Genomic DNA, 22312 nt, shown 5'->3' with positions numbered 1-22312 from the left:
TTTTCTCTCCTCATATTTAATGGGAGGTAAACACACTTCTGTTTCCCGTATTCTGGAAGCTGTGGGGCTAAGGAGTCGATGCATGATAAGTCCTGGGCTCTACATTTGACAAAACTCTTCACACTTTACCCAATCCCAGAACTTTTTTGACCTGATGGCAAATAAATGCCACATCAGTTCTCTGGGCACAGGAAGTTCAGTGCAAATGGATGTAGCTAAGGGACTTGTCTCCACTCGGAGGCTAGGTCTCCTCACAGACCACTGCCTCCCTGGTATGAAGAAGGAGCACATTTCATTTTGGTGACTGTCACCAGTTCCCCTTGCTTGGAAGTCACCAGCTTTAAGCAGTTCTGCTTGTCTGTAGGGAATGTCCTTCCCAGTGCGTGAAAGAAGAAAGGAACTTCTGTTAAAAATGGCGATACGTGCATTAGCCATTGAGATTTGTCAAGGCAATGGTCATGAAGTCATGGCCACAAATGACCTTCATAGGTCATATGGGCATTTTTGCTTTTGTGGCCCCTTTCTCCACAGACAAAAACTATTAAATAATATATTTTGCAAGTGCATTGTTATAAAAATGCATATATTGCTATTGTATATTAAAAATTTTATTCAGTCTAAAAGTTTACTTTTTTTCTTCTGATTTAATAAAATAGATTAAGATATTTCTATGGGTCCTTGAAATGTAAGCCCTAGGCCCTGCACCTACTGTGTCTACTGGGTAAGTCAGCTCTAATAGTAACTACTTTTCACCACTTTGATGATTCCGATTTTCAAATCTCATCCTCAGAGTTGGTTGAGAGGAGCCTTGATTTCTTTCAGTGTAAGATGACAGGGCTTGGACTTCCTAACCTACATCATCTCATTGACTCTCGCCCTACCAGGGTGGAGTAAGCATTATTATTCCTGTTTTCCACAGACTCAGAGGTTTTAAACAATTGTCCCAAATTGTCACCGCTGGTAATTGACGGTGTTTCTCAGGAAAGGGAAGGAGAATCAGGAATGACCTATTACCCGGTATTGGGCGTTTCACACACAACCACCATTTGATTCCCACCAGCCCTGTGAGGTGATGTCTGTATTGCCCATCCAAGCTGCCAGCCGGTGGCGAGCTTGGCCAGGGGTGAGGGCATGGGCATCACTAGGACGAGTCAGGAAAATCTAATAACAAAAGTCAGTCTAAAGCTTAAAAGCAAGACTCCAAACAAGAGACTAAGTCAAGGGCCTCAAGATGGCTAGAAAATGGAGTGAAATAGGAGCCTGGGGAAAGTGAGAAGGACGATGGCCTGTTGCTGCAAACAGGCCAGCATGCCCGAGGACCCACATCACAAAAGTGTAAAGGCAAGGTACATAACGTCATCCCCACTTTACAGCTGAGGAAGCTGAGGCACAAAGTGCTTATGTAGCCTCAGGTCACACAGCTAACACGTGACAAAGCTGCATTTGACTCCTAAAGCCATGTTCACTCGGAACAGACATCTATGTAGAGGCCAAGTCTCCATTCTGAGCTTTGTCAACGGCCTCCTAAAAAGATACCCCCTTCTTGGGCATCTCCATCCCGAGCAAGCCATTGCCTGAAAACTTGCCAGATTGGTCTCTACGAACTTCAACAAACATGCATGTCCCCAGTGTAATACTTTTGGATCAAACTCATAGAGAAAGCATGCAATAACATAGCCGTTGTCGACATTCTATGCTGAATGAATCCATAGAAGCTACGGGAAAAGGTACGCTTTCCCCTTTACACCTTTTCAAAGAAAAACTTGGGAGAAAATGGAGTCCTAAAGAGGCAGAGAAACCTGACCATTCAGTCTGCAGTAAGGAGAGAACAGGGAGCTCGGGCATTTTAAGTCATCTATGTGTTATGTGTTTGACATTTCCCAATCAATGGAAACCCTCAGGATCCCTGTTTCTGTTGAAGGAACTGGAGCTAATCCTGGCTGGAGGGAAACAGTCTGAATGAGAGTCCATTGCAGCTGCCTCCCTCCAGCCAGCTTTTCCGAGTCTGAGTGGCCAGCCGCCTGCTCGCAGCACAGAAGGGAGGGCGCTGCATGAGTGGTGATTAGGGTGGGCCGGCCAGAGCTGATGGCCGCGCAGAGCCATAGCACAAAAACTAACTATATATGGTCTCTTCCATTCCTGCCAACAACTGATTTTAGAAATGAAATCCAGTTCACCGGATTCGTTTCCTAAAAATCTGAATTTCTTTTATAGAATTTTTAAAAAGCATTTCCCCAAAAGCTACATCCAGCCTGTACCTGTTCTTATAGGCAGTTTTCTTAAAGGTCACTCGCATACCTGGGCGATTGTCATTAGAGCTTCATAACCATCCAGGAATGTATCACCTGATTGGTTCAGCCATTTAATTGCAAACCCAAGCAGAGAGAGGCCTTTTATCAAGTCTCTATACACTGTAACTCAGCTAACAGGCTAAGCAATCTGGTTTAATCACTCGAGAGCTGTGTCACACCTGTAAATGCACAAATGTATTTTTCACAAGTCACACAAATCCCTGGAGGCTGGGAAGAACCTTTTTCAAGAGCCAAAGGAAGATACAAGGCTGTGTTCTCAATCGCTTTCAAGAGAAGTGGCTTCTAGCCTCTGTCTCAAGGCTCCTTTCTTTACCGTAATGGCTTTTGAGTAGGGTTTCAGAGGAAAGTTGGGAGGAGAACAGTGCATTGCCATCAGAATGCTAATTATGAGAGTTTGAGAGCACCCTCCCAAACAAGACTTTGAAAAGTTGGTGCTGGCCCATTCCCCTGTCTCCGTGCAGGACAGAACCTAAGGGGTCCTGCAAACTAGGCGTTCCAGCTCCCCTGAAACCTGATGCTCATTTACGTAAGCATTTAGTACACATCTGCTAGCATATGTACATCTCAGCCTTGGCATTTGATCACGAATACAGGCTGGGAACACTTAACAGCACTAACATCCACATAAAATATTGAGGAGTCCACCACCAAGAAGATCTGCGTGCAGTCTTCTCAAGGCAGTTGGCTCACATATGCTCAGCACGCCTGACGCTGTGTTTACTTGATGTTCAAGTTGGGATCCAAGTTCTAACAGGCCATCCAACGCCACATTAACTTTTCATAAGGAAAGCTTGTTTGTGTGTGTGTGCCCGCGTGTCTGCGTGCATGTGTATGTGTGTCTGTGCTTGTGAATTCTGGAGGAATGAAGGGGAACTGAAGTCATAGTTGACAACATACGAAACCCTCAGATGGGTCACAGCTGCCCCAACTCGCATTCATCCCCTGTGCAAGGAATTCTAGAACGTCACATTTTTAAGGAGTCCATTTTCACAGTGCGCTTCGGCAACTTAGAATGCTCTCTTGGAGAGCAAAGTCAACCCTAGGTCACCATTTCAATGTAGTTTCCTTTGTACTAAATCCTACTTTCAAGAAAATTCTTTCCATGGTTCACTGGTGTTTAACCTATCATATAATATCCAGGTTTACTGTGTTAGAAGAAGCAGAACAGTATTAAGCTTTTCCCACAAGCCTGTGATTGCATTTGACCTAGTAACCTGTATTAGATTAACATTTATTCTACAACCGCACAGCAAGCCGTGCACCTTGGTGAGCTGCAGTTTATAGAGGACACTAACCATTTTTACAAGTGGAGCAGGAAAAGGGAATTGAATCTGAGGGAGTAATTCCAAGCAAGTATGTTGCTGCAGCAGTTAAATTGTTTATACGAGGAGTAGGGGAATTACTTCTGACTGACCTCCCTTTTTATCTGCTTAGAAGACAAAGTGCAGGTCTCCATCGCTGGGGCAAACTCTGGAGAATGCAGCTTTAAAATGTGTAGGAGCCATAGGGCCCCGCCAACCCACCAATAAGAAGCAGCTTCAAAGGCAAAGCAGAGCAGGAATGTAAACAAGTCAGAGTCACTGGAATTAGGACATTTTCACAGTAGCCAGGGTTCAAATGTTCTCCCATCACCCCAGGGAAGACCCTCCAGGTCAGGTGGGACAGAAGTGAAACACGAGTTCAGAATGAGAACAGGCTTTTCCATCACGGATATTTTGATGGAATGGCCTCTTGATTTTCCTCGGCCACAGCTCAGTGTGCGGCAGATTCATTAAGGAACAAGTCAGGCTTTGAGGGAGGCTGAGAATGGCACCGAGGGATGGGTGGAGGCAGCTGTTTGGGACCTCCTCCTCCCAAACAAGGCTGAAGCCATGAGGAAGCAATTACCAGGAAATCAAAATCAGAACTGTCTGAGCATCCACCCAACATAACAGTGGGAGGAGCTCACCCCACATTATACAGTATCATGTAATGAAACCCAATTTATTCTTTCGGTGAACGCCGGATTCACCAACACATCTGTGGTGATGGCTGGGGAGCGTCCCTCCTGATGGAGCCTGAGCGAAGCTGTGTCTAAATGATGGGCTCCTCCAAGAAAGTCCAATTGTTCCTTGAAATGAGGCAAGCAACGCAGCAGTAAAAAAGAGAAAGAGCAATGTCCTTACCCTGGAAAATTACGCAAAGAGAGTGCTAATGTATTCCTCGTCACATCCATGCAACACATCCCCTCCCAGGGAAAAAGATGTGATATTATTTCACAATTCCAGCATTTCTTTGTCCACTTAACTTGGTAACTTTTTCTCTTAGTTTACAATGGAATCCTCTAGAACTTTCTGAGTACTCATTAGTACTGCCTTAAAAAAAGTTTATTAAAAATACAATTACCCAGCCTCCTCTGCAGACATTGAATCAGAGTCGCCAGGATGAGGCACCATGTTCTGTATTGTTAACCACTCCCACAGGTGATTCTGATGAATACTTCTGCTGAGGACCGATGTTCTAGAACTCATAGAATGTGAAAAAGCTTCCAAATGAGGGTCTTTTAGAGAGGTGTCAACCAGAGCTCAGTCATAGCTATTTAGACCCAGCAGCACAGCAAAAGCTGACCCTGTTCTATTTAGGAATCAGCTCAATTAAAGGTTGATGAAACATTGGCTCCTACACCACAATCAATAGGTGCAATTCTGCAGCTGTCAATGTCATGTGGTAACTTGGCTCTGGGGCTGCCAACCCTCCAAGATTTTCCTTCCCATTGTCTGTGGAAGGAGGTGGGGCCTGGTGGTTTAGGGTGTAAAGCTGTCACTCCTTGGGGCCCCTCTCCCCCCCCCCCCAATTTGGAATTTGGCAGGTCTTTTTAAGCTGCTTCATTCAGAACAACAGGTATTTCCTGAATTCTCTATAAGGAGCATGAATAACTTCAATAGCCAGACACACCACAAGGGGCTGCTTCGTTGTTTTGTTTTCTTTTCTTTTTTGAGGGGCAAGGAAAGAGTAAGGACAGGTAAGGGGATCCAAGGCAGGTGAGAAGGGAGAAATAAAGTGCACCTGGGAATTTTAAAAAGCAGCAGTGAGTGAGTTCTGAGGCTGGGATACGAATGGAATCTGCCCTCGGGATGCCACCTACAAACAGGCCTGGACACAGAGAGAAAACTGTTGAGCTGAAGCAACGCCTGTCAATAGGATGATCACTGGGATGAAAAACGAGTGTGTGCAAACGCTCTACTTTTGAGCCCCTCTACTCAAGCGGGTGAACAGGGGAGATGCCAGACGGCCAAACGAGACGGCTGAATGTAAAGGATGTAATGTGGCCCCCACTCCTTGCTTCACCTGCCGCTATAAGAGCCTTCACCTCATTCCCCCGCCTGGGGGCTTCAGAGCAAGAGAATGAAACAAAAGAAGGAGCTTCTTAGTGAATCCTGCGGCCAAGACTAAGGAAGCTCTTGCCCCCAAGTTCACCTTAATCCCAGGCATTTTCATTCCACAGGTAACCTCGCTCCTGCTAGCTTCCCTTTGGGGAAAAACTGTGAGAAGGACTGAAAACCATGAACACTGATGGTAGAAATAGAGAGAATCTTTTTTGACATAAATCTCTAAGGCTGTGTCATTTCACAAACACAATAAGGATTGCCTTCTAGGTAGACGTACGTGCTACAAACAGGTAAATATAGATAAATGTCCATCCACATCTGTATTTATATATGCCATCTTCTACCCAGATGTATCCATATTGACACAATTATGAAGCAGGTGAGTCATAACGGTGGTATGGCAATGAAGGGCAGAGAATCTCAGAATGCGATCTGGAAAAGACCTTACACAACATCCAATCCAACCGTTTCATCTCACAGATGAGGAAACTGAGCCAAAGAGAAGTAGGAAGTAACTTGCCCAAGGTCACACCTCACCTCCTGGTGATTGAATCTGGGCCGAAACTCCCTCCTTTCTCCCTGTCTGTGTTTTTCTCACAGTCCCACACCAACTAGACAACGAAAAGGGATAGAAAACGCAGCCCCTGATGTCACACTGTCAGTTTTAGGGTGAGTCATAAAGCATCCAGAGGAGCCTCTCTATGTGGTGTGCAGAATTTCAAGTTGTCTGCTGTGTATAATGCGTCCATTTAGCCAGAGTCTCCAGTATTAATTACCTCTGTGAGATACAATATGGCATCACGCGGCTTTGGAATCTGTACCGTTCATTAACCGTTTCCCCATTAACCTTGACTGGAATCACATTCCCATTCTAACCGCTAAGATGTGTTCTGTTTGTAAGCACTCCCATTTTCTCTTTGAAACCATTCTCATATTCTTATTTCATTGTAAATGGTCCTACTTGCAATAAAGTGCCATTGGACGTATTTACTATTTGCTGCTTAATTTTGTCCTCTTGGAAGGAGACCGATGTCAGCTCCGACCGTAGTTAATATACCTTTGAGCACACACTGTGACCTTTCTCCTGCTCATGCCTGACTTCATTCTCAGATCTCATTAAACAGCAGAAATTATCTCCGGAAAGAGCAAAACCAGAAATGTGCGGGTTTTGTGCTCAGCTATAGAAAAGAATTTGATTTAAATGGCCCCACGATGGCACGCACGTAGAAAATAAAAGAGAGGATGAAGCTTCCATGTAAAATGGCCCCTTCTTTCTACAGACTGGACAGTGTCGCATGCCCTGACGTGCATGTGGAGAGGACTGGAGCAATTCTGTGTGCCTGCCTGTCCCACCCGTGTGTTATAATAAGGGAAGCCCTTTATTGATATATAAGCTGGTTACCACGTGGTATGACCTATGAATGAGCCTTTGGAATTTACCAGTCCCCTAAGAGAGCCCTGATGGAGTGGGGGAGAGAAAAGGGATTTTTTTGATGAGTAGAGGAATAAGGTTAAATGTTTGAAAAGATCAAGGAATGGAGTCAGCTCTCAAGAAAATCAGATCTGAGTAAGACACTGCAGAGGCCCTGTGTCACATGTGGTTCCCCAAACACCAACAGGGAGGAAAGGTGACCCTGAAGCAAATAAAGCAAACCAAAATGGAGGTGGGTTGGGAGAGGGGGGTAGACCAAGGACAAGTTTACCTAGAGGCAACCCTGCCCCTGGACATTGACCTTGTGCTAGGAGGAGAAGGTAGGGCCGGAGATGTGACCCAAGCCAGGTAAAATGCCCAAGCTCTTCCAACCTCTACCAACCTCCCAGTTCTAGCTTCTGACTCACTGAATTCTTTCCATGAACCCTGCTATCATTCTGAGTGACTTCAACACGGGGGATTCTTCCAAGCCTCTGGCCTCTCAGTTCCCTGACTCTGGCTGCTGAGGAGCACTTTGCTCTGTCCACCTCAGCCGACCACTCCCTTTCTCATACCCTCGACTAGTGATTCTCAACACTGCCCACACAGCTGACGCATTTGAGACAGTTTTTAAATTACAGTTCCCAGAACCCACACCAGACCAGTTTTAATCAGCATCTGTGGAGGGGAAGGAGTCATCAGTATTTTTTTACAAGCTCCCCTAAACATTTTGATATATAGACAAGGCCGAGAACCAGTGACCTGGATATTATTATTATCAATAACTGCCTCCATCACAAATTTTCTATTTTAAGCACCCTATTCTCTGAGAATAGTGCCCAATTTTCACACTCATTCTAGTACCACAATCCCAAAAAGAGATTTGTTTCAGAGAGAAGGTATCAAGGAAATGTCACTTATTTTAATGGAATTTTAGCAAGTTTCAAGATAATTATACTATGCCCTATAAACATAATGTTGTAAAAAATCTTTGTAACATTCTTTGATAACTTCCTATATACCATGTGATTTTCCTAGGACCATTCATTTGTACATTTGAAATCTCAACCACATGCAATACCCTAGAAGAGGTGTATGTATGGACCTGGACACTCAGTCTTCTCTGTTAAAAAGGAAGCTCCCAAGCTGGATAGAGGTTGGCGATCAGCTACCCTTCACGACCTGACTCGACGCTCCTGCACCCTGATTACAGCCACCATGGAAGACTATAGAGTGTTAGAGATGCAAGGATTCTTAGAGGTCATCCGACCTGGTGGTTTTTCTTGCAGAAAAGCTATCCTTAAGAAAAATGACATCTTATGTGGAACCCTAATGTTTAAGATAAATAAAAGCAGAAAGTCACTAGAATATATTTATTTCATGAGTTCAAATATGCCATATACATAGAGAGAGAGAGAGAGAACATAGGTATATCGCTGACAACTCTGAGACTGATGTGGTGAACATGAAGATTTGTAGCAATCGCAATCATATTATCCTCAGCATCTGATTTATTATTTTATTTTGCTTTAGTTGCACAATATCTAGAAAATACTGATTCATCTATCTAAGTAGTGGCAAATGGTAATAGCTTTTGAATTGTTTTAAAACAACTTGCCTTATAACTTGGGTTTCTGGTTAACTAAATTCATCCAGAAGCTTGTAAGAAAAGTAGTAGGAAATATCTGTTTCAAAGTTGAATTGCTAGTAGCACCTAATAAATTCTTGCATTTCTAATCATAAAGTAAGAAAGGAAGCATTCATTCTAGCTCTAATGTGATGTTTTCAAGATGTGAGAGAGTCAGTTGTGTGTGCACAAACAAGTCTTATGCCATGAGGAGAGCAAATGCAAAAAAAGCTTGATCTGGCACTTAACTGAGCACGTGCAAATGTACTGTGGTCACAAACACATTTGTGCGATTTTGTATTAGTAGAGACTTGCAACAGTCATGTCAGAATTTAAGAAACACAGACAGACAGACCAGCACAGAATATCAATATCCCTTATCAAACAACAACTTTCAGATGGAAGGATTTTATTCTGATGTTCATCCCAAATAAGTTAAGCAAATTTTAATATGCCAACGTTCTTAGATATGTTAAAATGTGGAATAAAACACATCCGAATGTGCATTCTTTTTATTGCAGTGTTTTAAAATAGTTAAAATGTGTTCTTCAAGAGAAATTCAAATGAAAAAGTTGCAGAACTACTAAAACTCTTCCAGGGAACCCTATAGGGCTCCATGGAACTGAGTCTGAATGCCACTCCTGAGGTCTGCATAAGGATCCTAAGTCCAAATAGGTAAATTCTCTTGCCTGAGGCCACACAGGAAGCTTGTGGCAGAATTAAGTTTAAGGCCTGGGTCTCTGACTCCCATTCTAGTGCTCTTTCCACAAGACCAACCGGCCTGTCACAGAGACATGCCCCTCACATCTCTCATCCAAGGACACGTTCTAGACATGAGACCTTAATCCTGGGGACTCAATGAGGGGAAGCCATTTAGATGGGTGTGTGTCCAGGAATGCCTAACTCTGGCTATGAGCAATATTTTCCCTAAAATTGGGGAAATTATAAACCCAAATCTATGCCCTGGAATTAGGCAGAGTCTTCATTTATTTGTTGCCGGAGATGAGATGAGGAGAGCGTGATCCCCCTTGTAGCTCATGGCAGGTGTTTTTTTAATCCATGTTTTCCTACATTAGAACTTGATTTCCAAGCCGATTGGTGACAGTTATGGCACTTTCCACAGGGCACTGTGTTAGCTCGGGCCGCCATAACAAAGCACTCAGACTGGGGGGCTTAAACGACAGAAATTTATTTTTTCACAGTTCTAGAGGCTGGATGGCCAAGATCAAGGTGTCCACAGGGTTGATTTCAGTCAGCGGCCTCTCTCCTTGGCTTGCAGATGGCTGTCTTCTCCCCATGTCCTCACGTTGTCTTTCCTCTGTGTGTGTCTGTGTCCTAATCTCCTCTTCTTATAAGGACATCTGTCATATTGGGTTAGGACCCACTCGTATGGCCTCATTTAAACTTCACCTCTTTAAAGACACTGTCTCCAAATACAGTCACAGCCTGAGGTGCTGGAAGTTAGGGCTTCAACAAATGAAATTATGGGGACATAAGTCAGCCCTTAATAGGCATAATGGTCAGTGGAGGTTGCCAGATTTCCTCAAAGAGATCAGAGTGTGAGGGCCAAGATGGCAACACCGTCAGAAATTGGATGTCTCAACGCTCCTCCTCCACCCCACTCTGGGAATGATCTTAGACAGGCCAAAGGAAAGGAGGAAAACTATATTCAAACACCTCCCTACGTTGTGTTTCTGTGGAGATTAGAGATGGGAGTCACCAAAAAGACACACAGATTTGAAAATATCAGGATATATTTTGGATACTTTTCCTAATTTAGTGCTCTAGGCTTAAATATTTAAAAAAAAAAAAAACTGGTTTAAGATCAAGAAGAGTAGATTTTGAAGTTTTCTAAACACCCAGAAAACTAGCAGGTTGCACAGTTTGATAATCCATACAAACTTTGAAATCTAAGAAAATTCAGGCTTTTAAAATCAGTTTTAATGAACAAAACCTAATTTTGTTATTAAATGAAGAGCTTTTATAAGTGATAAAAAAGACAAAAGATCTCATTATAAAAATAGACAGAGGGTGACAATAGGTGTATATATAAAAAGAAATATGAATGGATAATTTATACATAAATGATGTTCAATATCACTCATTGATGAAATGAAAATAAGATTAAAATGAGATGCCATTTTCTACCCATCATTGACAAAAGATTAAAATGTTTGATACTATGCAGTGTTAGAGAAGCTATGAGAAAGCACACACTGTTGAGAGATACATAATTTGGCAGGGAAGTTTTGCAACATTTTAAATCTAGAATCAATTGAAAAGCTTCTTCATTTTCTGCACTAGATAAAGAAAAGGTCTGTGCACGAACTGTTAAAGTGAGCCTGGCCAGGGCTCTAGAATCATCTATCATTGAAAACCTATCTCCTCTCACAAATCAGGGCTTGGTGGTTGTCCATAAAAGCAAATCTTTGAGGTCGGAGTATATTTATTTATAACATACTTCCTCCAAACTTTGAGATATTCTTAATGCCAAGCCAGTCAATAAAAAGAACCTTAGCTCTCCTAGCTATAGTCATCTATAGCTAAGTCTGGCATTTATTCCTTTCCAATTCCTCCAGGATGAACCCACATCCCCTGCCCCATTCCTACACACTCACAATGGCCCATTTTACACTAAGCCGTAGCCTCTACCTGTCCAGCCGTCCCCGACTCCCCTCTCTACCTCAGGCTACATCTCCCTGATTCACGGCTTGGGTCAGCTTATTTCATCCTTAAGAAGCTTGAATGGCTACCCATTACCTATTTCTTCTCTTTCAAACTTCTCCAGGGACCCACTAACATGGGCCCTTCAAACATGATTTCCTATCATTTCTTTCAATACGCCTTCCAATCTAATGAGTCACATGTCCCTTTTACCCAAAACTCATGCCCATCTCCGCCTCTCTACCTTTAATCCTATGGTTTCTCCCACCTGTAATTCCCTCACTCCTGCCTTCCAAAATGCTACTTCTCTTCGAAAGTTTAAAAGTAAATTATTTGATTTTTACTGGGTATTATTCAGTGTTTTCATGGTCCGTAATTTCCCATAGCAAATATCATGAACACTTCCATTCAATCAAATAGTCATTGAATTGGTCTCTCAATTGGACACATGCTATATACCAAACATTCTAGGAGACACGTGATACAGGACTCCATGCCACCCCTGCCAGATGTGGAGGTGGAAGGCAGGGACTCCTTGCCCAAGGAACAGCACAAGCAAAGGCATGGAGCGTGGGTGTGGCTTATGCAGGAAATGACATCTGATAAAGGTTCAGGAAGGAGTGGGTCGGATGGGAGAACATTTTTACACGGAGTCAGTACGTGTTCCTCACATTGCTGCAACAGGCATATTGGCGAATGTCATTAGAGGGAAGTATGCTTTAATTAAAATGTGAACTCTCAGAATTAGGCTCTCAGAGGTCTCCCCCTGCACCGTCTTTCTCTGGTTTCAATAGGGTAGGGTACTCAGATTTCCTTCAATAATTAATGTGGCTCTAAGATTTAATTAATCAAAAAGAATCTCAGGAGATATTCATATGAGGTGTAAGGCTCAGGCAAGGCAGGACCAGTCATGGGCTGGGACTGAGGGTAGGGAAGACAGGTGAGGGAGCCTGGCAGTCAGGAGCGACCAGTGCTCCAGGTGAGGTGTGGCCTCACCTTGGAAAAGAGACCAGCCAAGTGTGGGATAAGAGGTTTTACACTGCCGTGGTGCCTCCCTTCAGGAGATCTCAAGGCTTTATGCAGGCACTGTTGACCGTGCAACTTGCCAGTTCCTGTGCCCCTGCCCTGAATCAGGCCCCCAAAGGGCCAGTCGAACCTGCCTTGGGCTCTGGTCCAGGACTTACATGATGTAGTGAAGGACAAGATTGCTAAGTGTCACTGCATCCTACCCACCCTTATCTGGGTGTCTGTGTGTGACTTACATTTCTACACTCTGTGTCTACTCCCTCCAGTGTCAAAACTTGAAATTCTAACCATGTTTTCCCAAAAGTCTGGCCCTTAATGCCCCAAATACGACAGTTTATAAAGCAATCATCCTGCTTTTGCATGTTTGTTTTATTCTATCTGCTTTGCCTTTAAATTCAGATTCTATGACTGCAAAAATATCAGTTCCATCATCCTCTCTTTTAGCTGGTCCTGATAATTCTTTCCTGGCTTAACTATTAAAAATCACATTTTCAGGGTCACCGAAAGGCTCAGTAATATGCTTCAACCACATAATTCACAGAAATGTCTGCCAAGCAGCTCAACTTTTCAACAACCCAAACAAACTCAAATTTACATCTCAGGAGAGCACTAAACTACTAGAGAAAATGTTTTCTCTACATCGAGGTTTTCTAAAGCCGTGCATTCAAGATGATGTGCAAATCTAGAATGTTCCCCCTGCTTTGGTCCGGAGATCTCCTCCTCAGTATCAAACGCCATTAAAAATGCTTCTCACTGGCATCCATAACAGCATCTTTTCCACGATGATATACAATCTCTGATACTGGAAATATTCAAATTTCAGTAACAGCAAAAGTTTTCCCAACTTCACATTTCCCTTTTCCTATTCTTGTTTCTGTAACATTTTAAAAAAAAGAGTATTTGACTACATTTGTTTTCTTCCTGAAAGCACTGCCCCAGGGACTTGCCTGTTCCCATTGTCACTATCCTTTGTCTTGATTACAGTCTGGCTTTGGAGAGTCCATATTCTCTGGATTAATAATGATAAAAAAGAAAAACTCGAAAAATTGCAGAGCATCCCCTTAATGTGGTCTAAGCCCTTGGCAGGTGTTGTTTGATTGGCCTTGAGTGGAGTGAGGGATATGGGACTCAATCAATTCCTACCCAATTTCCATTTTTAGTGAAACTCTCTGGATAAGGACATTCCTCGCAAAGAATCAAGTTAAACAGCAGGCTGGAAATAAGCTGGAACAGGAATGGAGCACTGTCATATTAGAGAGGATATTTATGCCCTAGGGAGGAGAGGGAGCCGAGAGAACATAAATTCAGAAATCCGTGAACCCTGGGACTAAATCTCACAGTCAACTCCCTCTTCACCGTCTTTGAATCAGTAGTAGCTGCAACCTGCAAGACTTATTTTTTAAAGCTACACCTAATCCAGCACTTCTGAGATTTGGGGCTCATGGTTTACTCTTGGAGGAATCAAAGACCTTTAGAAGGCTAGGGTGGAATAGATGATCCTTGCCCTACAGCTCGGTGGGGCAGCTGTGCACCCTGCTCTGAACTTTATTAGAGCATTCATCACGCCGTTGTAATTAATGTTTACACCTCTCTCTCTCCCACTGGATTGTGAGCTCCCCAAGGGCAGGAATCATTTCTCATCCATCTCTCTATCCACAGGGTCTAGCTCTATTCCTGGCACGAAGCAGACTCCCTACAAACGTTTGCTGGTAGACGGATGGACGGTGGAAGGAAGTGGTCCTGAAGTTACAAAAATAAGAACCTGTAATGAGCACACAAGAACAAGAATAAAAAACAAACAAGCAGAAAAACCCTATCTCCCAATCTTTGCTTGTAGGAGGAAATCCTTGCACTATATAAAGACTAAAATCTGTATTGAAGGACATTTTCTTGGGGAGTTTTTCCTACCATTATTCAAATAATCTCACTCCAAATCTTTCTGCTTTCTCTTTGGAGAAAAATTGTTTAATTTGATAATTAAATATTTTCAAACAAGATTTTAGATGATCAGTTGTTGCTGGAAAGGGCGAAACCATTTTCCCCTCCATTCCGCTCCAGTGTCAGGATGCCCAACAGTACCTAGAGATTGTGACCCCACAACAGGAAGAGAGGGTGGCAAAGGGAGTGGGGGACGGGGGGTTGCCAATCCTGGAGGTTTAGTTGGTTAGTCTCTAAGCCAGTTACCATTGTACCATCCCTGGTCCCATGAATCAAAAGAGTTCCCACTTGGAAGGAGAGTTCCCGTCTCTATCCAGGCTCTATCAACCCTGATCCCCCAGTAACTTACACCATCCACTCTTTACGCCATGAGAGTAAAACTGCAGGAAAATCCAAGCACCTCTTAGGATCATATGGAAAATTACGAGACTTCTGCTTTAAACCAAGGATAATGGTTTAACCTAAAATAGAGCCAGAAGTCATTGCTGGTTACAATTACTAGTTTAATCCCTCATGGACACTTTCTTTTTCCTATAGCCTCATTTCTTTCTTGAGTCTCTACCTCTTCCCTTCCCTCAGCCCATCTACTTCGTTCCTTCCCCTATGACCTATACTTTAGCCCCGTCATTAGAACCTACAGTCCCCACAGACCTTATTTAACCCTACTAACAGCCCTCGGAACTGAAAAGCATTCTGACCTCTGATCTAGACACATAAATATCCATTGCTATTTATTTCCACAGTCATTTTTCCAAAGGGCTTCTCACATTTCACTCTGACCAGATATATTCCATGAATCCCAAGAGACGTGAGCCCAGATGGGACAAATAACTCCAGTTGCTGAACCCCCCCCCCCCCCAAAGCCTACCTTCATCACCTCCCGACTCCTGCACCGGGACCCACAGGTACCACAATTTAGAGGGAAAATGTGGTTCCTATTAAAGAGAACTGGTGCCTCATGTTGTAGAAAGTTGTTTTTCCTTCCTTTTACTTCCCAACTTCAAATTAAATCTGCACTTTTGTGAAGAAAACAAAACGAAGGCCCTTTCCGTGTGAGACGAGGAGAAGCAAGCGGTGGCTTTATTACTCCGCGTGTGACCTGGAACTTCAGCCGCACCACCTCGTGGCTAAGGCGACGGGAGCAATGGAGGCATGAAATCTAACTGCGCTGTATTGGAGACATCAGCGCAAATTTCATGGTGGGAACATGTCTTCCATCTCCTCCACTGGGAAAATGGAAAAGGAACTCCCAGTGGCCTCGTTTAAATTTCATGTAAATCTTAGAAAATTGTGGATCTTTGGTTAGTAAAGTATAGGAAATAGAATCTGAAGAGACAGGCTGGACTAGTAGGAGACTGTTATTTTTCTGATTTCTAAGTGTTATTTATCTAAATTTCAGATGAATAAGGTTTCCGTCACAGCATCAAAGGTGATAGCATCTCCCACCAGCTTCTGCCTTGGGCCATTTTGTGCTTCCTACTTAGAGTCAATAACCAATAATATAGGCAGATAGAAGGGAAAATTTGAGGGGGCAGTGGGTGGGCGGATATCTTGACCTTTTCAGTGACAAACTAAAGTTCCACGTTATCCAGCAAACCTTTCCCAACCACTCAATGAAGTCTTTCCCAATCACTCGGCCCAAGCTGGTTCAACACCATTTAGCGGTTAAGCGTTCTCCAAGTGCTTGCCATCTGCCTTATCTCCCTATGTGGAAGGCTCACTCAGACGGAGACCGTGTTTACATTTCCAGTGGAGAGCTTGTGGGACCAAACACAAAGTCAGTGCATGTCTGCTGACTGATGACAAAGTGTGCCTCTTTTGACTTCATTTAGTAAAACAAGATTGGCCAGAAATGATCGAAGAATATAGTTTATACTCACAATAAAATTCCAGTGCCCATATTAAATAAAAAGTTTAATGAGAAAGTACATATTGGAATAACCACAAAGAAATTTGACTATAAGGAAACAACATTTTGAATAGGTCATATAGTCCATTTGGGCTGTTACATTTTTGTGTGTACTTTAGACATTTGAGAATCTAATAGTGTTTGGAGTTGTCACATTATTTCAGTTATGTTTCACTGGATTGTAACTCAGTCCCCAACTTTAGAGCCATACCTTGAAGTGAACGCATTTGGGATGGTTTGGGAACAGGACCAAGAATGCTGGAATTATATGCAAACAAAAGTGAAAAATAACCACAGGAGCTTCAAGTCATTAGCCTTTCCTTCTGGTTCAGCTTTAAATGTTAGTGAGAAGTTAAACACATGGTGGCGGGGGAGGCGGGTTTAGGCCTCAAGTGACCACTGGTGGCAGCATCGCCTGGGCATAAAAGGAAAGCACAGAGGTGGGTAAAGCTGTCCACTTGTAGGATTAGCACCCTAACCTTTCCACATCACACATGGCAGAGTCTAAGTGGAGAGGGACGTGCGAATGTAGAGATAGCCCCTAGAAAGGGCCAGGTAGGAAGCTAAGTCTAAGTTTTACAATACAAGGACTAATGCCTTTGGGGAGATTGAAAAAAAATCAAGTTGGGGTTAGAAAATTAATGATTGCTGGTGGTCACAGCAAGTCAAGGGTCTGAAACCAGAATAGCAGAAAGGCGTTGTATGAGTTTGCCAGGGCTGCTGTAACAGAGCACTACAAACTGAGGGGCTTAAACAACAGAAATTTACTGTCTCACAGTTTTGGAGGCTGAAGAGCAAGATGAAGTCTGAGATGGAGGTGCCGGCAAGGTTGATTCCTTCTGAGGACTGAGAGAGAATCTGCTGCGTGCCTTTTTCCTAGCTTCTGTTTTGGGGCAATCTTTGGCATTTCTTGACTTGCAAAAGCATCATCCTGATCTCTGCCTCATTTTCAGGTGGCACTCTTCCTGTGTGTGTGTCATCCTTGTCTCCAAATTTCTGTCTTTTGTAAGGATATCGGTCATATTGGATTAGGGCCATTTTAACTTGATTATGTCAGTAAAGATCCTATCTCCAAATAAGGTCATATTCTGAGGTACTGGGGGTTAAGACTCCAACACCTTTTTGGGGTGGGGATAGAAAGATGGAGAGGAACACAATTCAACCCATAACCAACAGGAATTAAAAAACAAGGATCAGTGATCAGGAAGATATTGGTCCAGAATCCAGGGGCTCTAGTGGAAAAAATCAGAAACAATAGTAATTGAAACCATGGTCTGGAACTATTCAAGAATTCTTTAAATGCTCTTCCTGTCTTCAGTCTCTCCATCCTTCCATCAACTGTCAACGGTACTGCCGGGTTTCTTACTGTACATAGAAATGATCACGGCCTCTCCTACACTCAGAACCACCATGACTACCCCCAGTTGCTGTTAAAGTATAGAATGTAAGGCCAACTGTCCTCATTTTGCACATTAGAAAGCTCAGGCCCGGAAAGAACAAAACCCTTGATCAAACTCTCTCACTTGCCAAAGAAGGTATCACTTAGATCTCAATTCTTTCCCCTGGTCTACTCTGCTCCTTGAGTCCTAGTTAAAAGAAAACCCTAACCTACATTCGTTGGAGTCAATCAGCAAAATTAAGTAGTCACAAGGCAAACTAAATCTCCCTTTAGTCCAGAAGTATTCTCTAGGACAGGCCTAGGCAGTGCAGGACGAATAAAGCTGCAGCAGCCAGAAACTACCTTCCTGGCCTCAGGAGAACTATATCACGGTGGTTATATTTCCCTCTGGGCCAACCGCCTCCATGGGGTCCCCAGGCTGGACAAGTGCAGGCAGTGCAAGTGTGGGCAGGAGGGAGGAATGGCATTGATGGAGTCAGCCACAGCACCACAATGCATGCATCACATGAACAGTACATCCCTGGTGGGCTCTAAGTGAAATTCTTCACCAAGAGAGTCACCCTCATTGGGATGGAGCTAAACGGCACACATCCTACACCAAGAACCAGACCTAGGGCTGACTCCATATTGCACATTTTTGCCAGGGCCTCCAGAACACTTATCTCAGTGTTGCATACACAAAAGGAGGGTCTTGATAAAACACTGATTGGTTCTTTCTTTCCTTGGCCTCCTCACCTGCTCTTTCACACTCACTTGATTCATCTGCCTTTGCTTCAGCCCTGCTGGATTTCTTGAATGAAAAATCAGGACATGCAATCTGGCAAGCATGGTTTCTGATGAGTTAATTTCTCCCCACCAAGTCTCATTCAGGTAGAGATTTTAATCACATTTAGTAACACAACTAATGGCTTGACCTCACTGAACAGAGGACAGAAAAACAATCAGAACTTGAGTAGAAAGTGAGGTTTCAAGGATGGATGCCATTTGCTTGTATGTACAAAGAAGTCTTCTGAATCCAAAATACAGGCTTAAAATGTAGACACTGCACTGGCAGGACAGACACAGAGAGAACTCTAGGGCAGCTGCCAGTAGCTATCCTGCTGTAGGGTCCAATCCACCCAAGGATCAATAAAGGCATCTGTTTTCGATTCACCTGCACCGTGACTGCAAAGGCATTGCGGAAGGCAGACTCAGTTCCGCAGGCTGCGCTCCGCTACAGTCCCCATTCAGAGGCCGATAATTAGGCTAGCTAAATCTTTTAATCTCGAAATTGGAAAACATGACTTCACGTGGCTCTGTAAATGTTAATGATCAATAAAACCAGCCGTAGCACCACATTTGGTTCTGTTTATTAATGTGCTATTTTAGACGAGCTGAAGTAAAAAGAGATTCCATTATCCAACTTGAGAAGGTCTCCCCTGTGTGCACCCATTTATATAACATTTATACTCTACCAGAAACCTAGATTCTCAATTTGTTCGTTTCTTTTTAGGGCTTAGTTTTGTTGTTGTTGTAGTTGTTTGGGTTTGGCTTGGTTTGGTTGGTTGGTTTTTGGGTGTGTGTTTGTGTCTGTGTGTGTAGCATCGCTTTGGCTGAGAAGCAATAAGTAAAAATGAGCAGTCCTGAGGGGTCAAGACACCTGCAATTCATCTCAATTCCCATAATCATTGCTTCCAAGAACTCAGACACTTGGCTCTGCGTCTCAAAGGTCTACACTTTTCAATCATGAAGATCAATCCTGTACTAGTGTACTTGACCCACAGCGAAAATGACTAACTGCTCCACTAACAGACACAAGGGACTGCACACTTAAAAATCCAATCAACGGTTGCCTCGGCAAATGCGTATGAAGTACTTACTCTGTCAGGCATGAGGTACAAAGCAATTTAATTAAGTAAGAATAGTGCAGGGGCCAGCCCGGTGGCACAGCGGTTACGTGCGCACGTTCCACTTTGGCAGCCCGGGGTTCGCCGGTTCGGATCCCAGTGCGGACATGGCACCACTTGGCATGCCATGCTATGGTAGGTGTCCCACATATAAAGTAGAGGAAGATGGGCATGGATGTTAGCTCAGGGCCAGGCTTCCTCAGCAAAAAGAGGAGGATTGGCAGCAGTTTGCTCAGGGCTAATCTTCCTCAAAAAAAAAAAGAATAGTTTCATTCAGCAAACATCTAAAGACCTACTATGAGCCAGGACTGCTCCAGATGCTGGAGATACAGAGTAGAACAAGCCAGACCACCCTCTGCCCCCATGGAGCTTATTTTGAGTCTGTGAGATAGACTACAGATAAGCACATAAATACTTACTAGAATGTTAGGTAGTAGTAGATGCCATGAGAAACCTAACAAAGCCAGGTAAGAAGGCAGAGAGAGAGATGGGGAAGTTGAGAAGTGGGCTGGGTAGAATTACAGAGTAAGCCATGTTCTTACAGAGGGAAATAGTACAAGAGGCAAGGAGGTGAGCATTGTTAGCAAATGACGGTGAGGCCATATTGATTACGCCCTTGGAGGGCATTGAAGAGTTTGGGACAGAAGAGTTTCTGATCTGATTTACACTGCAAAAGGATCTGCTGGCTGCTCAGTGGAGAAAGGACTACAGGAATTCGGTGGGGACGGGAATAGAAGCAGGAAGACCAATTAGGAATTTGCTGCAATAATCTCCAGGCAAGAGATGTGGTGGTGGCCTAGCTGAGGTTGGAAGTGACAGACGGGGTCATAAATGCCTGGATTTGGGGTACCTTCCCATGGTAGCACCAATGGGATTCGCTGATGGGTTTGAAATGAGGATGAAAGTAAGAGACAAGGATAAGGCTTAGCAATGATATAGGGGCTTTTAGTTTATAAGACACTTTCATATATATTATCTCATTTCAGATTCACAGGGACATGGCTTCTCAAAGTGTGACAAGTAGACAAGTATCACTGCCCTTACCTGGGAGCTTGTTAGAAATACAGAACCTCAGGTTCGCTCCACACCCCAGGTAATCCATACGCATGTAACAGTTTGAGAAGCACTGGTCTGAGTGGCAGAAATGATGATGAGGATGAAGGTGGAGATGATGACAGTAATAAAACAGGCTCCTGGGGGTTAAATAACTTGCTAAGGCCACACAGGCAGGATTCCAGGATTCTGACTACAAATCCTGTGCTCTTTCCACCATTCCATGTTTTTGAGATAAAATTCCTCCCTCAGCGGGGCTTACAGCCTATGGGGAAACCAGTCTTACACCATGTAGCAATTACTGTCTGAAACATCATAGTTTCATTGGCGGTCACAATTTAGGGATCATAGGACAGGCTTCAGAGAGGAGACCAAATTCATCTTGGTAGTAAAAGTGAGTAGAATTTAGATAAGGAAAAGAGCAGAGAGAGAAGTGTGTGTGTGTGCGTCTGCATGTGTGTGTTGGCCTGAGGAGCAGGCCATCACCATGAAGAGGAGAGCCACGTGAACAAAGCCCAGAGCTGCCCCTGACCCTGAGGAATCACCCTCCCTTCACATTCTGCCTACCTGATGTATTGATCCTAAACTAATCAAGGTGAAAGAGTTATGGGGGAAAAAATAACGGGCTTAAAAAAATAATTCTCCCTCCCATGATGCCTGCTCCCGGAAAAGTGAGCTGTGCCCAGCTGAGGGCAAATTCGCTGAAGGGCACGGTGGACAAGCAGGACGGGGAGGGAAGAGCAAGGATGGGGAAGGGCGAGCCCCATCCGAGAGCACCAGGCACCGGCGGCTCTGCTCCTTGGTTTTAACCTGGATCCACGCGCCGCTCCAGTGTAACATCTGGGCTCAGCACAGGCCTGATTTAATAGCGTGTTGGGAGCTGGCATTTGCTGCAGTCCCGCAGCAGCAGTAAATAGGGGCAGGGAAGATGTGTACCAGACCTAATTTGCCCCGTTCTTCTACTTAGAAAGGCACATTAATATTTAATAGAAGAAAAATAATTCATGCAGATTTGAAAGCAAAATCCATGAAAAGGCCCATTAAAAAAGCTGGGGGGAAATGGGTCTGTTTCAGGAACGCTCAATTTTCCCCCTAAACTAATGAAAGCTGGTGATTTATGCACCTGGAGGCAACCTAGGCAAATCCCACCCACCTGCCTCCTCCCGTATTTTGGTTCCATGGCTATAAACATCCCCTAACTTCCCACCCAGGCCCTGCGCTTCCGCCTCCTCGGTCTGCTGCTGGAAATTCAGCAGCCAAGGCAGAGCCTGATGCTCAGAGTGTCAGGCGTCGAGTTGGGGAGGAACTGAGTCTTCCTGTGTCACAAACGTCCTTAGGACAACTTTGGGGCCTGGGCTGGGGCCTCCATTTCTGTTAACTACAGAACAAGTGTAAGAAAGCTGTTTGTGCGGGGTTCCTTAGGAAAGGACTGTGTGTGGTGGTACTGATCCGGGTGGGAAACAACATACTCCATCCAGGGCAGGCCCTCGGAAAGAGAGCAAGACAGGTGTCAGACCCTTCTCATCCTGCTTTTGGTAGCTTTCTTCATGGGGATTCCAGGTGGACATGCCCTCCGGCTGCGCTTTCAACCTGATCTTGACAATGGGACACCCCATAGAAAGAGGATCTGCGCCTAGGGCTTTCCCAGCCTCCCTCCTCCAGTCGGAACTTACCGGTCTTCTGTCCTGTCACTGCAGGAGCCTGCTCTTGGCATCCCAA

This window comes from Equus quagga, chromosome 5 (genome assembly GCF_021613505.1).
Source record: "Equus quagga isolate Etosha38 chromosome 5, UCLA_HA_Equagga_1.0, whole genome shotgun sequence".
In the NCBI taxonomy this organism is placed as follows: Eukaryota; Metazoa; Chordata; class Mammalia; order Perissodactyla; family Equidae; genus Equus; species Equus quagga.
The sequence above is the reverse complement of the archived record's forward strand: the minus strand, read 5'-3'. Positions refer to the sequence as shown.